This window comes from Fukomys damarensis, unplaced genomic scaffold, assembly GCF_012274545.1.
Source record: "Fukomys damarensis isolate Sample0158 unplaced genomic scaffold, DMR_v1.0_HiC HiC_scaffold_39, whole genome shotgun sequence".
In the NCBI taxonomy this organism is placed as follows: domain Eukaryota; kingdom Metazoa; phylum Chordata; class Mammalia; order Rodentia; family Bathyergidae; genus Fukomys; species Fukomys damarensis.
This window is the reverse complement of record NW_022900951.1, coordinates 49,948,018-49,970,588: the sequence shown is the minus strand read 5'-3', so window position 1 is coordinate 49,970,588 and position 22,571 is coordinate 49,948,018. Positions and strand designations below refer to the sequence as shown.

Sequence of the window (22,571 nt, the reverse complement as noted above, 5' to 3'; positions counted from 1 at the left end):
AGGAGGGAGACCATGTTGGAGGGAGAGCACTTGTTGTAGGGTAGTAGAATTCAAATAAAACAATCACACTCAGAAATGTCTCCTTAGACATGATTAATAGCCTGAGTACATTAGAGGTGTCTACATGGAGAGGCAAACATCAGAGCTCCTAAAGGGAGTACTATGGTTTAGATTAAGAATGACCCGCAAAACTATCACATACTCAGGGGCAAGCTTCTAGAAGGTGACTGGATCATGGAGGCACTATAGTTGACTTGCTCTTAGGAGGTGAGACTTGGTCAGAAAATGCAGATCACCAGGGGTGTAACTTGGAAGTATATATTCTTTTTTTTCCCTTGCCTACATGACTTGAGCAGCTTTTCTCCATGCTAGGTCCTTCCACCATGCTGTTTCTGTGTTTGAGCCTGCCAACCATGGACTAAAACTTCTGAAACTATAAGGCAAAAATAAGCCCCTCCTTTAAATTTTGGTTGTCAGGTATTATGTCACAGTGACTAGTAAAATGACTAAGACAAAAAGAAAAGTATCCATTCTGTGGGCTGGTCTAGTATGGAGCGTTAAAGGCCAAGAGAGAAGTGTATATGTCCATACTAGGGAACAGCCCTGAATTAAATGTCATACCCTATGAAAAGTTCAGACAATATCCCTGTAAAGGGGCAACTTAAAATGGAGTGTCAAGTGAAAGAAGAGTGAGTATTCCATTCATGATACTATAACAAAATACCATAAGTATCTTATAAGCATCTTATAAGCAACAGAAATTCATTTCTTTTATTTCTGAAGGTTGAGATGTCCAAGATAAGGGAGCCAAGAAGTTCAATGTCTGGTGACAGCTACTTTCTGATTCATAAGCCATTTTATCTCTGTGACCTTTCATGATGGAAAGGGCAAAGAAACCCTCCTGTGTCTCTTTTATATGAGTAATTACACCATCCACAAGGGCTCTGTCCTCATAACATAGGACCTCTCAGAAGCCTCACCTCCTAACACATTCACATTAATGACTAAGTTTTGATAAATATATTTGAGAGGAACACAGACATTCATACTATAACAGTGAAGATGATATCCATGTGGGAAAGGTCCTTAGAATAGGCAATCAATCCAAAATCTTATTCCCATGAGAAAGAAGATGTGGGTGGAAATGGGAGGTTGGTTACAAGGAGAATTTTTCCAACAAGCAAATAAATATTAAGTATAATGGAAGCCAGGTTTCTTACTTTTACATATAAATCTACAATAAATTCTGTGATATTAGACTGGATTTAGATTGAGTTACTGGCTTTTAATATATACAGATAGATACAGAAGTAAATATAGATGTGAATAACTGTATGTGCAATCTTCAAAAATAATAAGCTCACAAAAGTCATGGAAAATGTAGAAACTGTTCTAGTAAGAAAGACACCAAAAAGATAGAACAGATAAATATAACACATGACTCTGAACATTTATTTTTCCATAAAGAACATTATTGATCCAATTGGTAGAATGTAAAGGAGATTTAAACATTATTTTGTAATATTATAATATCACCATACATTTTTGCATTTTTCTGAATGTTTTATGGTCATGTAAGATAAAGCCTTTGTAGGATATTCACACTCAGGGTGTGATAGAACATCAGGTCAGCACCTTACACCCAAAATTTATTGTATAAAAAGTTACATAAGATATACACACTACTTTCCCTACATTTGTGATGGCTTCAAAAATTTCTGAATGAAAACCCTTAAAAATGCAATTTGTTTTCACTTTAAAATTATAATAATTCTACCTGAAGTGTACAATCAGTGCTATCCAACATTATTCTATTTCATCTCTCCTCAAATCTTCAATTCTTTAACACTTCTGCCTTTTTTTATTCTAAACTTTGATTATAGTGTCAAAGTAAAAACTATCAAAACAGAACTTCCTTGTTCTACTTACACTGATAGATTATGTTTCCTGTCCTGTTATAATCAATACTTGCTTTTGCTCCCAACATCAACTCCTTCATTTGCACACTGAATCTCATTCTTATTTTTGTATTATGAATAGTTTTCCTCTCTACTATATAATTTTACCAGCATATAAGCATTCTCTGCTCTCTTTCATTTTTTTAAAGAAACACTTTAGCTTCCATTCATTTCTTTTCTTCACTTCACAGAAAATTCCTCTAAAGAATTGCCTATTCTCTCCCTTATTCCATTACCTTGCTTTTCACTCTCTTGAATCTGTTCCAATTAGAACAGATTTTGATTTCTTGTCTCCATAGAAGTTGCTCTCACTAAGGTCACAATCTCCATATTAATAAATCCTACAGTTAATTCTCATTTTACTTGGCGCTCATTTTACTTGGTGTCTCAAAAACATTTGTGCAATTGATCACTCTCTTGTTCTGGAACCAACTGCTTCACTTGGGTTTCATTACAATTAATTATTGTCCTCCTGTATTACTGGCCTCAATCCTTGCTTCATGATGAAACAACTGAAAATAGCTTGCTTTGTACAAAGAGGCAGACCTTTGGTACAATGCCTTGGCAGACGTAGCTTCCATTCCACAACAAGGACACCAATTTTTTGTTTTCCTTTACTAGATACTTTACTTTCCTAATTCTAAATATTTCAATGTGCCAAGAATGGCTCTTGGAATTCTTCTCTAGATATAATCATTTCCTAAGTAATTTCCTAAATCTCGTGGTTCTAAATACATTCATAATCTCATGACTCCCAAATATTATCACCATCCTTGAAGTACAAATTTGCAAATCTAACTATATACCATTCATCATCACTTAAATTACTTAAAATTTAACATATCTACAACATAATGCTTAATTGTAAGCCCCAGCCCCACCAAATCAGGTCATCTTCTAGGAGCTCCCTTCTTAGCTGATGATGCCAACACTTACTTTGTTTGCTGAGTCTAAAAGCTTTGGAATGACCTTTGATTATCTTTTTCTCATAGCCCAGATGCAGTCTACCAAATGTTGTTAGTTTGACCTTTAAAATATATCCTTTAACATAGAAAATGCTATAACACACTTCCCTGTTTCTCCCTCTAACTACTCTAAAAATAATTGAACAGAGAAGAAAAAGAGACACAGAAATATGAAAAGAAGGCTAGTGAATGCATGTTTTGAGAGAAAACAATTATATGACAACCCAGAGTTTCCTCTGTATCTCTAAAAAATCCCAAAACGCTCACCGAGAAGGCCTGCAATCCATGACCAGCAAAAGGCATCCAATATACTCCTGCTAAGTTGCAGTTCAGAGTTCAAGTCCTCAGTTGTTCTCACATTTTTCCTTAGAACCTAACTAATAATTGTTTGTGGAAACCTGCTCAATTTCAGAAACTGAAAATATCCTCGCAATTGCTTTTTCTTTGTTTGTGTTTTTGTTCTTTTGGCGGTAGGTTTGCAAATAGCCAATCCAAGAGTGTTATTCAGTTTTCCTTGCTGCTGCCCTGTAACCCATCTCTGGCAGATGCACCAGCATTCTCGAATCATAATAGGTTGCTGTACTATGAATGTTCTCGATTTTGTCCTTCTTAAAACCTTAAAATCCCTAAAATGCCGCCAAAAGGTCCTGCACCTTCTAAGGCTTTATTAATACAGTATTTTATTAAATTAAATTACATAACTGTGGGTGATATAGCGTATTTAGGGTTAAAATTGTCATTTATAGGCATTTTTCTCACCATATCTGAAATTTGCCATTTTCACAATTCATGGGTGCCCTAGGAACATAACCCCCCAAATTTTGGGGGTTCACTGTAATTAAGAACAAGAAAACAACAAAATGAAACTTGTTTTCTTTGGTCTAAATACTTGGAAAAACGAAGCCCAACAGATCTATTGGGGAGCCTCAGTCCTTTCTTTAGAAGAGAAACACCTGAGAATAATCTGCTTTGCACAGTGGGGACTTCAGGTACAAAGCCTTGGCAAATCCAACTGCAACTCCACAATCAGGACACCAGCAGGTATACTGATCTGCCCACAGAAAGAATTTCAAAATCCTGCTACACTTTCCTAACTCCTAATCCACAGCTACTACATTGGCAGCCCACAAGGGCAGCAGTAAAGCCCAAGTAGACCAACCCAACCCTACTTCAATATTTGTGGTGTTTATAGGGTAGTAGGTCAATCTACAGCGACAATAGCAAAGTGCTGGATCCATCAACACTCCAATCTTTACCTAGGACATCACCATCTCCTGGTACTACATTTAGCAGCATAGAAAAGACTCACTCCCCCTGGATTTTTCTGCTCCAATTCCTGTAGGATAATGTGGCCTAATGATACCAGATAGCCCAAGAAAATGCTGTACGCCCAGTAGTTGGCACAAATAGGAAATGAGCAAGATCTGTAGCAGTGCCAGAAGAACAAAACAGATCAGACTAACACTGAAATGGCTCTGAAAACTAAATTATTATTGAAATATGAAACCCCAAGACAGGCTGTCACCTGTATTCTAAACCTAAAACAGATGACTACCAGTAGTTGGCACAAATAGGAAATGAGCAAGATCTGTAGCAGTGCCAGAAGAACAAAACAGATCAGACTAACACTGAAATGGCTCTGAAAACTAAATTATTATTGAAATATGAAACCCCAAGACAGGCTGTCACCTGTATTCTAAACCTAAAACGAATGACTACCTGATTTAAATGGGATCAAGAGATTTCTAAAATAGTAACAAAATGTCTAAGATGCAGTGGAGAACTCATTCTTCATACCAAGAATTAGGAAAATTACAAATTGAATAATAAAAAATTAACTGAACAGCAATATCAAGATAACTTCAAGGATTTTAAAGCCACTGCCATAAAACTTCTTCAACAAGTACCTAAAATTCTACTAAAGCAAATACAAAAAATAGAAAATGTCATCAAATAAATGAGGTAATTTAAAAAATAATCAAATGCAAATTATAAAACTGAATAAACAAGGGCTGGGGATTTAGCTCATTGGTGACTCTGCTTGCCTCACAAGCACAAGGTCCCGAGTTCGATCCCCAGTACCAAAAACAAAAAAGAATAAATAGCTATTTTGTTAAATTACTAAACAGATTCAGTAATAAAGTAGATATAAGAAAGAACATAATCAGTGAAGTTGAAGACATATCAGTAGAATTTACTCGATTTTAATACAAGAGTAAAGAGAACATAAAAATTAAAAAGAACACACCTTAAGGAATCTATGGAGCCATAACAAAGGGTTTAGCATTTGTATGTATCATTGGAATTCTGTGAAATAAGAAAAACGTGTTCAAAGAGCAAAAAGAAACAGAGGGAGCAAACAGAAAACAAATAATAAAATGGGAAAGGGTGATGTCAGAATTGAAAGTGTGTGAATACCGAATAGTTTCTCTGGTGTGAAAAACTATAATAGTACACAAGATCCTAATGGGATAATTAACAATGTGAAATAGGAAGAAAAAGGGCTTAAGGTGTAGGGAAAGTGGGAAGGGTGGGGGAAAGGGAATAAGGGAAAAGAAAAAATATGAGAAAATGAAAAAATGGAAATAAAGTGTTTGTAAATGGGGAGGTGAGGAGGGGGTGAAGGGAGGGCAGGGACATGGGGAAAAAGTGAGAACCAAGACCTGTCATGTAAAGGTACAAGATCCCAGTAATGAATGTAACTATACTGTATACGTAGAATGTACCAATAAACTCAATAAAAAGAAAAAAAAAAGAATTGAAAGCCGGATATCTTCCTTTCTCCAAATGGAAACACAAATTCAACAATGAATACATAGACTAATTTCCTTCTAAATGAATCTGGAAACCAATTAACAGGCTCCTGCGCCCTAGACAAGTATGAAACCAGCCACATTGAAGCCAGGAAGAAATTTGTGTTACTTACTTGCCATGGTCTCTGCCAAATTGAGCACAATGCAATCAGAAGAAAACTCTCAATTCTTGGCTTCTCCCTGGGGAATAAAAAAAAAAGAGACTGAAATATATGTCCAACATGCAAACTTTCTGCTGAAGGAGAGAGTTGGGGAACTGAGATATATCTTGCTTGAATCTGTGTACTAGTGGAAAGGGATGCCAGACTGGGGACTACTGAGAATAGAGGCAAAGGTTTAGACTAGAACACATTCACTCAACTAGCACATCCTTCTAGCACAGAATGGAAAAAGAAGGGGAAAACTCAATCCCTAGAATCTCCTCAGAGAGGGAAAGAGTTTGAGCATGAGCTCAACACACTATTTCTTCCAGGAGCTGCTGAAGAGATTGGTTTATGTCTCATGTGCTCCAGAAGGGTGACAAAACCCAGAATATTCGGAATGCCTGGGGGCTTCTGGGAAAAAATGGTCTGGGTGATTTGGTGCTGCTCCTCAGGAAATGTAGTAGAGAGCTTAATATAGCTCAGTGACTATTCCTTGAGGTGAGTGGAGAAAGTATACACTGAGTGTCCAATATTCCTACTTTAAGAGGGTTTCCCAAAGGATTCGGTTTTATTTCAACATATTCAAAGCACTAATGAGACCCAGCACACTTTAGAAGTTCGAAGGGACATTATGAACTTAAAGGAAATTGTGGGGCTGAGGATTTAGCTCAGTGGTTCCGCTGCCTGCCTCGCAAGTGCAAGGGCCTGAGTTCAATCTCCGGTACCAAATAATAAATAAATAAATAAATGGAAATGGGCAGCTTCCAACAGTTCCAAAGAACATGAAGTGCCACAAACAGACACCAGGGCACAAGACAGAATAAACTGGAAAGAAAAGAAACTAGTAAATCTTTCTAATATGGAATTTACATACACACTTCTAGAGAAGCATCCACAGGAAAGGTCTGAAAGGCTCTCAGAATCTCTAATCAGGTTGATTAGTGAAAATCTTTGCTTAATGAAGCCAATCAGAAGATTTGGAGAAATGGTCATTTTCTTAAGCAAAAGGTGCAAAACATAGAAAGAAATAAAAAATCATGTTCCAAACAAAGGAATAAAATCTCCAAAAACTGACACAAAAGTAAAGAAAGTATATGAATTATTTGACACAGAATTCAAAATATCCATCATAAAGATGCACAATAAACTCAAAAAATGGTTCATGAACAAAATAAACATATCAAAAGAGCAGTAAAAATATTTTTAAAAAATATACAATAAACACAAACTAAAAAAATCACTAAAAGGCTTCAAGAACTGACTTGATGAAATTGAAAAAGGCACTAGAAAACTTGGAAGCAGGTCATTTGAAATGATAAGTGAGAGTCACAATGAGTATTTAAAAAATGAAGAAAATCTAAGAAATTTATGGGAGGCCAACAAATGAATCAATTTATACATTACTGCAGTAAAAGAAAAGAGAAAGAAGAAGAAAGATTATTTGCAGAAACAATGGGTCAAACGTCCCAAATATAGGAAAGGAAATGGACTTTAAGACCTATGAAGCCCAACAGAATCTAACTACGATGAATCCACAAAAATTAACATTGAAGAGAAAATTGCTCCATCACATAAAAGAGAGTTCCATAAGACTGGCATCATAAACCTCTCAAGCCAGAAGGAACTGAAATGCTAAAGTTAAAGTGCTGAAAGAACAACATTGTGAATAAAGAATACTATATTCACAAAAAGTTGTCTTCGAAAAGGAAGAGATAAAGACTCTCTCATATAAACAAAAGCAGGGGGAATTCATCACTACTATACCTGGCTCACAAAAAATGTTAAGGCAGTCTTTAAATTAAAAATAAGACAATTGAAAGCATGTGAAAATATAAAGCTCAGTGGTAAACATGTAGACAAAACAGAATACTGGAATATTGAAAAGGTGTACATACATCATTTTATTCTGCATAGAAACTAATAGATAAAAGTATAAATTAGAAATGATAACAGCCAGGCGTGGTGGTGCAAGCATATAATCCTAGCACTGGGGAGGCTGAGGCAGGAGGATTGCTGTGAGTTTGAGACCATCCTGGGCTACACAGTGAGTTCCAAGTGAATCTCAACTACATAGTGAGACCCTGTCTCAAAAAAAACAAAAACAAATGATGATTATAATATGTATTATTGGAAATATAAAATGTGTAATCAGTAACAAAGTGGGGGGCTGAATTATATGTGTAGAGTTTTCATATGCATCTAAGAATAAGTTTATGTGATATCAAATAGACTGCCATAATTACAGAATGCTTAATGTAAGGTCCTGTGGTAACCACAAAAAAATCTAAAGAAGGTGCACAAAGGGAAGTAAGAAAGGAATCAAAACGTACCTCTTATAGAAAGGAGTCAATGAAATACAAAGGAAGACATCAAGAGAAGAAAAGAAGCAGAAAGGCTACAAAATAGAAAACAATAAAAGAGGAATAGTAAGTCCTACTCTATAATAATTATTTGAACATAAATGGATTAAATTCTGCAATCAAAAGCCAGAAGTTGATTGAGGGATAAACAAACAAAAAAATCTAACATGATATTTATAAGACTCATCAAATAGTAACCAAAAGCGGGCAGTAGTCATACTTACATCAGATAAAATAGATTTTTAATTAATTTTAATTAATACATTTTAGGTATACAATATAATGGCATTCATTACTGGAGATTCGTACCTTTACATAATATATCTTGATTCTTATTTTTCCCCATTCCTCTGCCCACCCTTCAACCCCTACACCCCTCTCTATTTACAAAGACTTTGTTTCCATTTTTTTCATTTTCTCATGTTAATTCCATTCCCTTCTTTCCTTTCCCCTACCCCTCACACTTCCACTTCCCCTTTGCACCTTTTCTTTCTATTTCACATTATCTATTATATATTTTGATTCTTATCTACACTTTCAGTTTCTCACACCTGAGAAACTATTCAGTATTCACACATGTGTCCTATTTATTTCACTTAAGAGTGCCACCTCAATGTGCATCCATTTAGCAATAAATGTCTCTATTTCTCATTCTTTATGGCTCAGTAAGTACTCCAATTTATAAAAATAAAACATATTTTCTTTATCCAGTCTCCAGTTGATGGGCAAATGGGCTGTTTCCAAGTTTTAGATATTACAAACTGTGCCACTATGAACATGGGTACACTTATATAGCTGTGGTATGATTCTTTTAATTATTTTGGAAGATACCTAGCTGGGGAATAGCTGGGTCAAATTGGACCTCTATTCCTAGTTCTTTGAGGTATCTCCATACTGATTTCCACAGTGGTTGCACCAGTCTACACTCCCACTAACAGTAGAAAAGGGTTACTTTTTCCCCACAGCCCTGCCAGCATTTGTTATTGTTTGATTTCTTGATAGCAGCCATTCTTTGTGGGGTGAGGTGGAATCTCAGTGTTGTTTTCATTAGCATCTCTTGAATGACCAGTGATGTTGAACATTTTTTCATGTTGGTATTTGTACTTCTTTGTCTGAGAAATGTCTGTTCATTTCAGGTGTCCATTTTTGGAATGAATCTTTAAATTTGGAAGGTCTGATTTTAAATTGAAAATTGTCGAAAGAGAAAAATAATATATATATAATGATAAAAGGGTCAGTTCAAAAGGCAAAAATAAGAATTATAAATATAGATGCACCTAAAAGTAGAGTACTGTACACAAATATAGGAAACAACAGTGGACATTATTGAAGAAAAAAATACATAGTAACATAAAAAACAAAGAAAATTTCAAAATTCCTCTTGAGAAAGGGATAAATCAAGCAGACAGACGATTAACAAGCAAACAGAGCACAACACTATAGACTATCTGGACCTAAAAGATATATATAGAACACTCTACTCAGCTACAGAATACACATTCTCCTCAAATACACATAGAAATAGAGCAGGAGAAAAATATCATAGATAAATTGGACCCAACATATAGGTTCAAAACCCTCCACCCAACAGTAGCATGCACACTCTTCTCAAATATATCTAGAATGCATCTAGTATTAACTACACTGAGTCATTTAAAAAGTCTTTAAAAACTTAAGAAGAAATATCAAGAAGATTGAAATCATTCCAAGTAATTTTCCCCACCACAATGAAATGAAATTATAAATCAATAGCTGGAGAGAGGGGAGGCAAAAGGGGTAGAAAAAAATAATTGAACGGAAAATGATGAAAACAGAGCTTCTGCAAATGTGAAGAGAAGCGAGAGTTGAAGTAAGCAGGAAGGGAACGGAGGGGGAGAGGATTTAAAAAAGAATTAAAATGTATTGTGTACATATATCAACTCCCCACAATAAATATAATCAGATGTACTAAGAACATGTACTAATAAATAAAAATAATAGCTGAATAAAAAAGTTGAAAAACTCAAGTTATGTGGATGACATAACACTCTTTTGAAGAATCAGTAGGTCAAGGAAGAAATTAGAGGAAATTTAAAAATACATTGAGAAAACAAAAACAAAATAAAACATACCAAAACTTATGGTATTTAGCAAAAGCAGTACTAAAAGGATAGTTTATAGACATAACCATCTATATTTAAAAATAAAGATTTCAACTGACAACCTAAATTTACACCACTAAGCTCTCTAAAATATAGCTAAGACCAAAGTTAACAGAAAGAAGGAAATAAAGATCAGAGCAGAAATAAATGAAATAGAGACCAGAAAAACAGTAGAAAAAATCAGTAAAGTTGTTTTCTAAAAAATAAAATTGACAAAATCTTTAGCTAGACTAAGAATTAAAGAACATTCACAATATCAGAAAACAAAGAGACATTATAACCAACGCTAAGTGACATGATAAAATGATAAGAAACTATTATGAATAATTATATACCAACAGATTGGATAACCTAGAAGAAATGGATAAATTCCTAGGAACCTCAGATACATCAAGACTGAATAATGAAGAAATAGAAAGTCTGAACATAGTTATGATTAATAAGGAAATAGAATTAGTAGTTAAAAGCCTCCCAACAAAGAAAAGCACATGACCAGATGGTTTCACTGATGAATCCCACAAAAATTTAAATAATTAGTTCAAACTGTTCTGAAGCTCTTTCAGAAGGGAAGGGCACAGGTCCAAACTCACTTTATGAGATGAACATTACTCTAGTCTAGTAACAGTCAAATATATCACAAGAAAAGAAAACAACAGGCCCATATCCCTCATAAAAACATGTAAAAATCCTCAACAAAATACAAGCAGACAAAACTCACTAGCATATTAAAAGGATGAGACACCACAACCAAATGTGATTTATCCCTGGGATATTTGAACATATGAAAATCAGTAAATATGATTAAGCACATTATAAACATTAAGAATAAAAAAACAAATGATCATCTTAATATATAGAGAAAAAATCATTGGACAAAATTCAACACCCTTTCATGATAAAATACCTGAACAACTAGAAATAGAAAGAAATCACCTCAACAAAATGAAGGTTATATATGAAAAGTCGAAGGGTAAAATCATACTTCATGGTGAAAAACTGAAATCTTTTCATTTAAAATCAGGGGAAAAGACAAAGATGTTCAGTGACAGTATTAGAATTTCTAACTAGAGCAATTAGATAAGAAAAACAAATAAAGATCATGTAAATAATAAAAGGAAATAGTAAAATTATTTCTGTTCACAAATAAAGTGATTTCAGATACAGAAAAACTACAAAAATCATGTTTGAACTCATATTCAGTAGTTTCAGAATACAAAATCAATATATACAAAAGCCACGTTTCCATACACTAATAATGAACAATTTGAAAGGAAAATTATGAATATAAATGCATTTTCAACAGCATCAAAAGAATAAAATACTTAGGAATAAACAAAGTGGGAAAACACACAGAAAACAGAAAAACACTGATAAAAGAAATAAAAAAACAAATACATTGAAAGATGCTGTATTGATGAACTGTAAGATATAATCATGTTAAAATGTCCATATACTCAAAGCAATCTACAGATTTAATGCTACCTCCCTCAAAATTCTAATCTCATGATTTACAAAAATAGAAATAAAAATCCTAAAATTGTATAGAGCCACAAGAAACACTCAACATCCAAAACAATATCAAGAAAGAACATCAAAATTTGAGACCTCAAACAACCTGATTTCAAAACAAACTACAAACCATAGCAATCAAAACAGCACAGGGATAGGGTCAGGAGAAGATATAGATATAGACAGAAATATACATACACATATACACCAATTTGGAAAAATTACAATGAGTCCAGAATTAAACATATACAAACAAGTGCAATCAAATATCAAATAATCTTTGATAAGGATACCATAATACAGAAAGAATAGTTTCCTCAAGAGATAATGCTGGTAATTGAGTAAATCAATGCAAAAGAATGGAATTGGGTCCTATCCTACACTAAATACAAAAGTAACGCAAAATAGATCAAGGACGTAAATGTAAGACCTGAAACTGTAATACTCCTAGAAACAAAAGATAAGAGAAAGTATAAGAGGAAAGCTTTATGACATTGGTCTTGTCAATGATTTTTTTATATGAAAACAAAAGTACAGAAAACAAAAACAAAATTAAACAACTGGAACTAAATCACCTACAAAACATCTGTACAACAAATAATTTCATTAAAAAGTTAAAAATTAACCTACAGATGTTAGAAAATATCTAAAACTATTTGATAAGGAACTGAAATAGATAATATATAAGGAACTTATATAACTCAATAGAAAAACTAACTTCATTTTAAAATAAGAAAAGGACTCAAATAGACAGTTCTCCAAACAATACATATAAGTCGCTAAGTGGCTAAAAATATCTCAACATTACTAACCACCAGAGAAAATCAAATCAAAACCACCAATAGTTGGGCCATGGATTTAGTTCAGTGGTTTTGTCATCTGCCTCACAAGCTCAAGGTCCTGATTTTGATCCCCAATACAAAAAAAAAAAAACCAAACAATAATTATCACTTTACACCTTTTAAAATGATCATTATTTTGAAAAATAAAACACAGCCAGGGATTTAGCTCAGTAGTGCCACTGCCCGCCCCACAAGAGCAAGGTCCCGAGTTCAATCCCCAGTACCAAAAAATAAAATAAAATAACAAAACAAAAATAATAACACAATATAACAAAAATAAGTGTTGTATATTAAATTTTACAATGTGAGTATTATAGTTAGTAACAGTGTATTATAGTCAAGCCTTTTGCTAAATGTGTGGGTTACAGTTGCACTTGCCACAAAGGGAAAATGGGTAACTATTTGAGAAGAATGCATGCATTTGTTTCACTATAGTAACTATAAATATATAAATAGATCTCATGACACCACATTATCTAAACATAATGATATATATTTTATAAAGAAAACAAGTGTTAATGGAAACTGAAACCCTCTGCCCTGTTGCTGGGACTGTAAAATGGTGCAGCCACTATGGAAAACAATACAGATTTCCTCATAAAATTAAAAACAGAATTACCATATGATCCAGAAGCCCACTTCTAGGTACTTACCCAAAAGGACTGATAATAATACCTAGAAGAGATTATCTGCATGTCCACAGTCATTATAGTATTTTTTTTTACAATTTCTACGAGGTAGAGACAATTTAGATGTTCATCAATAGATGAATAGATATACAAAAGCATGGCCTGTGCACATAATAGAATATTGTCCACTTTTAATAAAGAAGAAAATCCTATCATGGTCTATAGCATGGATGAACCCTGAAGATTTGACTTCATGCTCAGTCAAGTAAGTCAATGTGTTACTGATTAGATGAAGCTATACACGTGAAAAATACATAGAGCTACACGCATGAGTTCTTACAAAAGGGGAAAATGTGAAAAAGATCAAGTATCCTCATTTTTATACCATGTTATACTGTCTTATGCAACATAACATTTTCAGGAGGCTAGGTGAAGTGTGAACAGGACTTTTCTATATATTTACTGCAACTTTCTACAATTTTTTATTTCAAAAACAGCAGGGACAGTTTTTGTATTGAAGTGTTTGTGTGTGTTTATTCAGAATCTGATTGCATTTCACTTTCTTCACTGCTATCACCCTAGTCCAACCATTCTCTCACATGGATTATCATAATGACCTCCAAATTTATTTCCTTTTTATCTTGCCCTCTTCATGTAACAACCAGAATTTACTCTGTAAATTTAAATCAAACTAAATCATTCTTCTATCAACCTCCCACAGCTTTCTCATCACACAGAATAAAATCTAAAACTCCCATTTTGTCATCTGAAGAACTATGTGACTTGACCTCCAAATATACCTTTTATCTTATATTCTACCAGTCTCCCTTATGCTTCATTCTAGATACATTCTTGCTGTTCCCTGAACATGCCAATCAGATTCCTGCCTCAGAGCCCTTGCATATTCTCTTCTCTACCCAGAGTTTTCTTCCACTAGATAGTTACATATCTTGCTCCCTTAGTTCATTCAGATACCTGCTCAATCTCACCTCATCAGGGATACTTTTCCTGACCACTGTATCTAAAATAGCATTGCATACTGATCCTTATCACTTTATCTTGATTTATTAGCCTAACAATCACTGACATTATATATTATTTATTTATGGCTTGTATCATCTTCCAGAATTCAAACCCTAATTACAGAAACTTCATTTTGTTCAGGACTATATCCCTGATTCCTACAACAGGGCTGGACACAGAGTAGACAATGAATAAATATTGAATGAATGCATAGATTAAGGGGTGCAAAATTATTTTGGCTTACAATCTGTTTTCTAGTAGCCAAAGCATCATATTCACATCACTGTTTCCTTAATCTTAACAACACAGTATATCACATACTCCAATTATTTACCTGCTTTTCAGAATCATTCTTTGTTTTTATTTTGGTACCAGGGATCGAACTCAGGTGCTTGCGCTTTTCGAGGAAGGTCAGCAAACCGCTGAGCTAAATCCCCGGCTCTTTGTTTTAATATATCTTTTAAATTTTTAATTTTAAATAATAAGATATTTCCTATAAACTTCTGATATTTTCTGCCTTAATATACTGATATGGGAGAATGCTATTGCTTTTCATTTATCTTTGCTTAGACAAAAATCAAATATTGAGTATTCTACGAGGCTTGCTTTAAATTGCATTGACATTTTATCAGATACTCTAAACGTTCTGTATGCCATAATCTAGGAAAAACTCAAGATTCAAATTCTAATCACAGCTTTTGCATTCTTTAATGTATGATCTTGAACAAGTCTTATTTTAAAATTTTTTCTCTACTCCTCAGTTTCCTTTTCCTGAAATAAGGAGGCTAGATGTCATCATCTCTAGTTCTCACTATCTCTGACTGAAAATAATCATATGACAAAGGTAATCTACTTCTTTTTTAGGCATTTTATACATGTGTCATTAAATAATTATTTTATGCACCACAAATGATACTCTACAGTACACACTATTTGAGAAGTTGTTCAGCCCATATCCTTCTCTGGGAATTTGGAGTTGAGATTCAGAAATGCTAATGAGTAGCTTCTGATTGCTTACATTTAGAATATGTAAACTTGGAAACTCTTAGGAAAGCCATACTTAGTTATATACTGAGGGAGTGAGAAAAATCAGGTGGACATGTTGAAAAAGAAAGAAGGGAACGGAATTAATATGAGAAAAAGAAAAAATGGAAACAAAATCTTTGTAGATATGGAGGGCTTGAAGGGAGAGCAGGGGAATGGGGAAAAAATAAGAACCAAGATGTATTATGTAAAGATGCAAATCTCCAATGATGAATGTCATTGCATTTTATACTTTAAATGTACCAATAAAATTAATTTAAAAAAATAAATGAATGAAACATCCTGTGTGGATCCAGGGATGAAAATAGAGAAAAGAACAAAAGGAATAAAACTTCCTTAGTTATTGACCAGTTTTTCATCCTAGTTCAGGTCCCTCATGTACCTAAGGTACATTTTCTTCCCTTGGCTTCCATGTGCACCTCTTGCAGCCTTAACATAAATACATAAATTACTATTGTTATTTTAAGGTAAGTTGAAGTACTTTATTACTTGCTAAGAAAATCTTTTTTATTGAGTTTATTGGTACATTCTAGGTAGACAGTACAGTTACATTCATTACTGGGATCTTGTACCTTTACATGACAGGTCTTGGTTCTCATTTTTTCCCCTTGTCCCTACCCTCCATTCACCCCCCTCCTCCCCTCCCCATTTACAAAAACTTTAATTCCTTTTTTTTCATTTTCTCACATTTTTTTTCTTTTCCCTTATTGCCCTTCCCCTACCCTTCCCACTTTCTCTACACCTTTAGCCCTTTTCTTCCTATTTCACAATGTTAATTATCCCATTAGGATCTTGAGTGCTATTAAAGTTTTTCACACCAGAGAAACTATTCGGTATTTACACATGTGAGACTTATTTATTTCACTTAGGAGTATATCCTCAAAATTTATCTATTTTCCTATGAATGACTCTAATTTATCATTCTTTATGGCTGAGTAGTATTCCATTTTATAGAAAAACCACATCTTCTTTATCCAGTTTCCAACAATTCCCAATTTGAAATTATACTACAAAGCCACTGTGATAAAAACAGCATGGTACTAGCAAAGAAACAGACCTGAGGATCAGTGGAACAGATTGGAAGACACAAAAACAACTCCAGATGCCCTCATCTACTTCATCTTTGACAAAGGAACTGACCATTCCCACTGGAGGAAAGACAGCCTCTTTAATAAATGGTGTTGGAAAAACTGGATCTCAACCTGCCAAAGATTAAAACTAGACGCGCATCTCTCACCATGCACTAAATTAAAATCCAGCTGGATTAAAGATCTAAATATTAAAACAGAAACACTAAACTTGCTGGAAGATAAGTTAGGCAGAACTCCTGAAGACATTGGCATAGGTAAAGGAAATCTTTTTTAAGACAAATTTTTGCCCAGGCTAATCTCTCCAGAGTAGCTGGGACCACAGGTATGTGCCAACACACCTAGTTTACCAAAAATCTTTAATCAAGACATATACAATTGGGTCAGTGATCAACAAATTTTCACAATTTAAAGATGTGATATTTTTTCCAAGTATCTTTGCTATACCTTCATTATGCACTTGTATTAATCCTTAATTTATCAGAAAATTCATTAGCAAAATTTTACATCCTGTAGCCTTTAGTTAGTCAAAACTCTGGAAATACCTAGATTAGCAATATATCCCAATATAAATATAAAATTATCTCCTGAAATGTAATCATTTAAAATATTTTCTGAGCTTTTATCTCTGTTAATACAGACTATTAAGAATCCAGCAGATTTCACTTTCTACTCTGTATTCAATGTTTAGCTATAAGAAAAGTACTGTCTCTTTTCCTCTCATCCGTAAATATACACAAAGCAAAACTTTCTCACACATGTCACTGGAATGGCAAAGAGGATGAGAGTTTGAGGAAATTTTAAGTAGTTAAAAATTTTCAAAGGCTAAATTGTTATGCTAATTAACCCAATAAACTGTGCTGCTGAGTCCTTTGCTGTTACACCTAAGATACAATATCCGTAAGTAGAGAGCAATGAGTTACACAAAAGAAAGAAATTTATCATTACTGTAGAAGGTATTGAAACAAAGAACTAGTTTTTCTCCTCTTGAAAGAACATCAATAGTAAATAACAAGCCTCTAGCAACCCTAATATTAGGTATAGCTTGTAGTTAATCAGAGTGGAAATTCCAGTGTCTTGTTCAGGATTTCATTGGAGAACTTCAGGAATGCAGGGTCTTAGCACTTATTGCATCAAAACACAAATAGTTCAAATCATCATGAACAGCGACATGTATGCATTTATTATATGTTTATTCATTCAGAACTGGGGAAGAAGATCCTGAACTTTGAAAGTTGTGACAGGATCATCAACTTATTAAGACTACTAGGAGTAAATTGCACTGAACATTTTATCTTCTAACTCTGATGAAACAGTAAGAAGAATTTGTAAGTTCACTGGATTTATATTCAAATAATATTGACACCATAGTTTTTTAAACATCTGAAAGCAGTTTACCATAACTATTGCCTCAGTTTTGCTTGTTACATATTGATCATCCCTAAAAATTCAAATCCCTGAAAATCCAAAATTCAAAATTTTTTGAGCAACATGTCAGTGCTCAAATAGTTTGCGCTTTCTTAGTATTTTCAATTTTGGATTTTTGGATTAGGGATAAAAACCTAAAAAACTCCAAAATCTGAAACACTTCTGTTACCAAAAGTGTTATTTCAGATAAGTATATTCAGTTTGTATTAACTTGTAGTCTCTTTTACAGTCAATACATTTAATATCTTAATAAAATACTTGTTTTTGTACCAGGGATCAAACCCAGGCCCTTGCACTTGCGAGGCAGGTGCTGGAACCACTGAGCTAAATCCCTGGCCCTTAGAGGATGTTTTTAAAAATATAAAAATTAGATTTCCCTACCTTCATCTGTCTTAGCACGTCCTTGAATTCAGCATCAATAAATACTCTGATATCCAGTAAAGAAACTCCAGTATTTCCTAACCTCTGGTAGGACTCTGGATGCTCTACCTATAGATTAGAATCCATTACCAGCATGGAGTTGACACTGTGAAAGACATTATTAGAATAATTGCCACACACACACACACACACACACACACACACACACACACATATGCTAAAAATTATTGATTAGTGGAGCATGAATTAATGAAATTTCATTGTATTGTAATTGGATCCCATGGTTTCAGAATTTGTGATAATTCAGAAAGGGACTGAGGTTAACTTCAGTAAATAAAAATTTCATAACAAAATAGTAAGAGAATAACAAGAGTTAATACACTCTATACCATCATCTTCAAAATAGTCCAAGTACAAGACATAGACAAAAAAAATTCTTACAAAGAATAAACAAACAAATATTAACACAAACCTTTATTTTTGATGAACTAGATAAATTAAAAGTATAAGTGAAACAAATTAACATATATATTGAAATATTTTTGAAACAATGCAATAGTTAATTTGGGAAAGTAATTGAACTTCCATTTTAATGTAATACAGATGCTCCTTGAATTATGATCGGATTATGTTCCAATAAACTCATCATAAAATTAAAATATCATAACTCAAAAATGCCTTTAATACACCTAACCTACCAGACATCACAGCTTAACAACACAGTTCATTGTAAATTATTGGTTGTTTTCCTTTATGATCATATGGCTGACAGGGAGCGATGGCTCATCACAGCTGTGCAGTATTGATAGAAAATATTGAACATATAACTACCCTGGTAAAATATCAAAATTAAAAGTGCAGCTTCTACCAAATGCATATTGCTTTTGCACCATTTTAAAGTTGCAAAATCACAAGAGAAACCATAGCAAATCAGAGACCATCTGTAATGGCAGTATGTTTTGTTAGGATTTCCTATATGTAAACATCGACTTATTATGATTGATTAAAACCCGTGTGGTAGCATCTGCCTCTAATCTCAGCACTCTGGAGGCTGAGGCAGGAGGATTGCAGTGAGTTCAAGACCAGCCTGGGCTAATAGTGAGCTTAAGGACAGCCTGAACTACAGGGCAAGGTTTTGTCTCAAAAAAACCCCCCAAAAACAGCAGACCATTAGTCATGTCATCAATCCAACACAGCAAAGAATTGTAAGAAATGTACTAAAATGAGTTTTGCAGAGGTTTGTATTTGTAGTTTGAACATAGATGTATGTTTGTTGCATCATTAATAACATTTTTAGAGCTTTAACAGGATCCATTTGCAAGACTGACATATCTCTATTTTCTGAAAATGGCAGAAATAGTATTAAGATAGTCTAAAAACAAAATTATCATATATTTAATAAACCAAAATTCATCTTACTTATAAAATTTATCAGAAAATAGTGTTTGGAGCATATTAATGCTTTAACATTGTACTTAACAGACCAGTTTGATATGAAACCTATAGATTAAAACAGTTCCTTAGGCCGGGGATTTAGCTCAGTGGTGCTGCCACCTTCCTCGCAAGGGCAAGGTCCTGAGTTCAATCCCCGGTACCACCCCAAAAATTTTTAATAGTTCCTTAGTAGACAGTAAAAATGTTCATGGTGTGACAATATATGAACTTAATTATCTACATCTTCCTAGGAAACATTCTCCCAGGAGATAGAATGACTATTTTAAGTCTGACTTCTACAGCATGTACATTTATAAATTTACTTGTATTTATTAATCTGCTATATAATATACAGAACTGTGCTCACTAAATGAAATAAACTGCCACCAGCAGTCTTCTCCTCCTTTGGGTTTAGCCAAGAGAATAACACGTACAAAAATTAGAAAATCAAGTGGAATAATTCACACTACACTGAATTTCCTTCCCTTTCAAGAATGTCTATACATCCAAAGTCAAATCACACTTTTTCTATAAAACCTTCTCAAACAAACCTCAGCCTCCAGTAATCTCCCTTTGCTATTCTCTTCATCTTTATTCTAAGTTTCAATTGTTCAACATGTCTTATATATGTATTTTTTATACAAGGATAAGCAATTTAATTTTTGAGACATGCTGCTACTCTATTTTCAACAACATTCAGTATGGTAGTGGGTACACAGTACAAGCTAGAAAATAAAAGCTTGTTGAAATTCACTGTAAAAAACAAAAATCTGCATTCCTGAGATAACTGGACAAACTGCAAAATGAACTATCAATATTATCTTTATGACACCTTGATAAATGCTCTTTTGTATGAGGCAAGCACCTAGCCATAGTCATTACAATAGAATTCTATTGAATTCAAATCACTTCCAGGTTCTGAAATATGTGACAATAAACAAACAAGGGTTCATATGGTAATTATTATTTCAAATAATTCAGGCTTTAATTCATCAAGAGCTTTTTCAAACCAAAACACTTCGAACTTTAAAATCTAGCAACTAGAAGCATGTCAGCTTGTGAGAGCATTAAAAAAAATGCACACTGAAGTCCAAGATTATCTTCCAGGAGCAACAGAGTTATACTGCACTTTACACCATATCCAGGAGAACCTTAAATAAGAAATCTGTCAAGGTAAAACATTTTATTCAAAACTACTAGGGAACTAGCAGTTCTAGTAGATTCACAAATAGCATCTATATCCTTTTTTAAAATCTTTAAAAGGATTTACAAAAACTAAATTTAGTTTTTCCACTATTGTACTTCTTGTTCATCACTTCTTTTTGGATAAAAGAAACCTGAAAATGGCTTAAAAACCACTAGAGATTAAAGCAAGCCAAATAAAAGGAACCCGTCTTCTATTATCTGCTCACAGAAGTACCTTACAATCAAAATTACTACTATTTGAAATTCAAAGTGAACTGTAGTTTTGTTCAACCATGTGCTTCTAAAGAAAGATGCTCACTCCTCAAATATTTTTAATTTTCAAAAGTGTAGTTTAAAACTTTAGATCCTTATCTAAACTTTACCTTGTCCAAAATGCTATTGTTTTTGCAAAGTGAATATTTCCACCTGCAGGTTGCTTTAATGAACAGATAGATCACAATCCAGCCTCATTTTTATTAGGAACATATTAGGTTTCATCAACATGTTTTGCAATGAAAACGAAGTAGTAGTATGTCATTGTTCTGGATGAAAAAGAAGTACATCAATTTGAATGAAGAGTAGTTAGTTTGTAAAACTTGTTACCAATGATCCACTCTGCCTATACCTCAAGTTTGATAGCACTTGGAAAAGTCAAGTAGAGTGTGTGCTGCTGGTTTGTTTTATTATTATTGCTGTGATTATGATTATTATCATCATTATCTGATATAATTACTATCTTCCTACTGTTACATGCTAGGATTCAAAAGCAAGGCACAAGGCTTTCAGAAGCTTTTGGCACACTAGTAAAATGAACACTGAAAAGTAAGAGGTCATTGTAAGTATGTATTCAAACCTTGAGCAAGAAGCAACAGCAACCCGGAGAATGGGCTTTTCAGAAGCATAAAGTCAGGCTAAGCCTCCTGAGAGCAACAGCCAGATGCAAAATCAGAACCAGAGAGAGAAAGGACCGAGCATGGCACTAGGAGAGACTGTCTTGGAATCAGTGACCCAACTGCGAGACTGTACATAGAGTTGCCAACATCTGTGGCATCTAAAATTTAAAAGCAGGCCTTTAGCACCGACCCTACATTACCAGTCGCAGGAGTTGAGGCCAGAAAGTGATGGTTTTGAGAAATAAAACTACCTCGAATTAGCCGCGAGCAAATGTAGGTGAGGCGACAGAAGCTTCTGGAGGAGAAAGCAGTATTTCTCTAGCCTCCCGGGGCCCCAGAGGCCAGAAAAGCGATGTAGCACTGGACGAGTGCAGTGCCACTACTCACCCCCTAATCTCCTAAGGTCACCGTCGTCGCCCAGCTCGGTTCGACGCAGCCCCAGCAGGGAAGAAGCCCCTCCCCCGCCCGCCGCCGCGGATGGGCTTGGCGGGCAAGGGAGGTGGCTGCGCAGGTGTCCAAGAGACAGGGCCAGCGAAGAGCTGGATGTAAGGGAGAAGCCTGGTGCCTTGCCTGCCTGGCGCCGCCAACTTCACCACTATCGCCGTGGAAGGATGAGAGGAGGGAATGGGTCAGGGGAGGCTCTTGTCCAGCAGCCGGGACCTTCCCCTTGTAGCAGGCCCGAGCCTGTGGCGGGACTGCCGCCCCCAGTCTCCTCAGTGAAGCGACCCCCAGGCC

The 22,571-nt window shown here is 34.5% G+C and overlaps 1 protein-coding gene across 5 annotated transcripts in view; it reads right to left on the bottom strand.

Moving 5' to 3' along the window:
• Window positions 1-22,565, bottom strand: part of Zc3h12b (zinc finger CCCH-type containing 12B) — a 402,674-nt gene extending 380,109 nt beyond the window's left edge. For 4 of the 5 annotated variants that reach the window (XM_033760139.1, XM_033760140.1, XM_033760141.1 and 1 more), the window contains exon 1: window positions 5,850-5,916. The gene's annotated coding sequence lies outside the window, so the exon portion shown is untranslated. Of the gene's footprint in view, window positions 1-5,849; window positions 5,917-22,223 lie in introns of those variants that run through there. The other variant, XM_010632199.3, reaches the window with a different exon arrangement.
• Window positions 22,566-22,571: the final 6 nt, after the last annotated feature.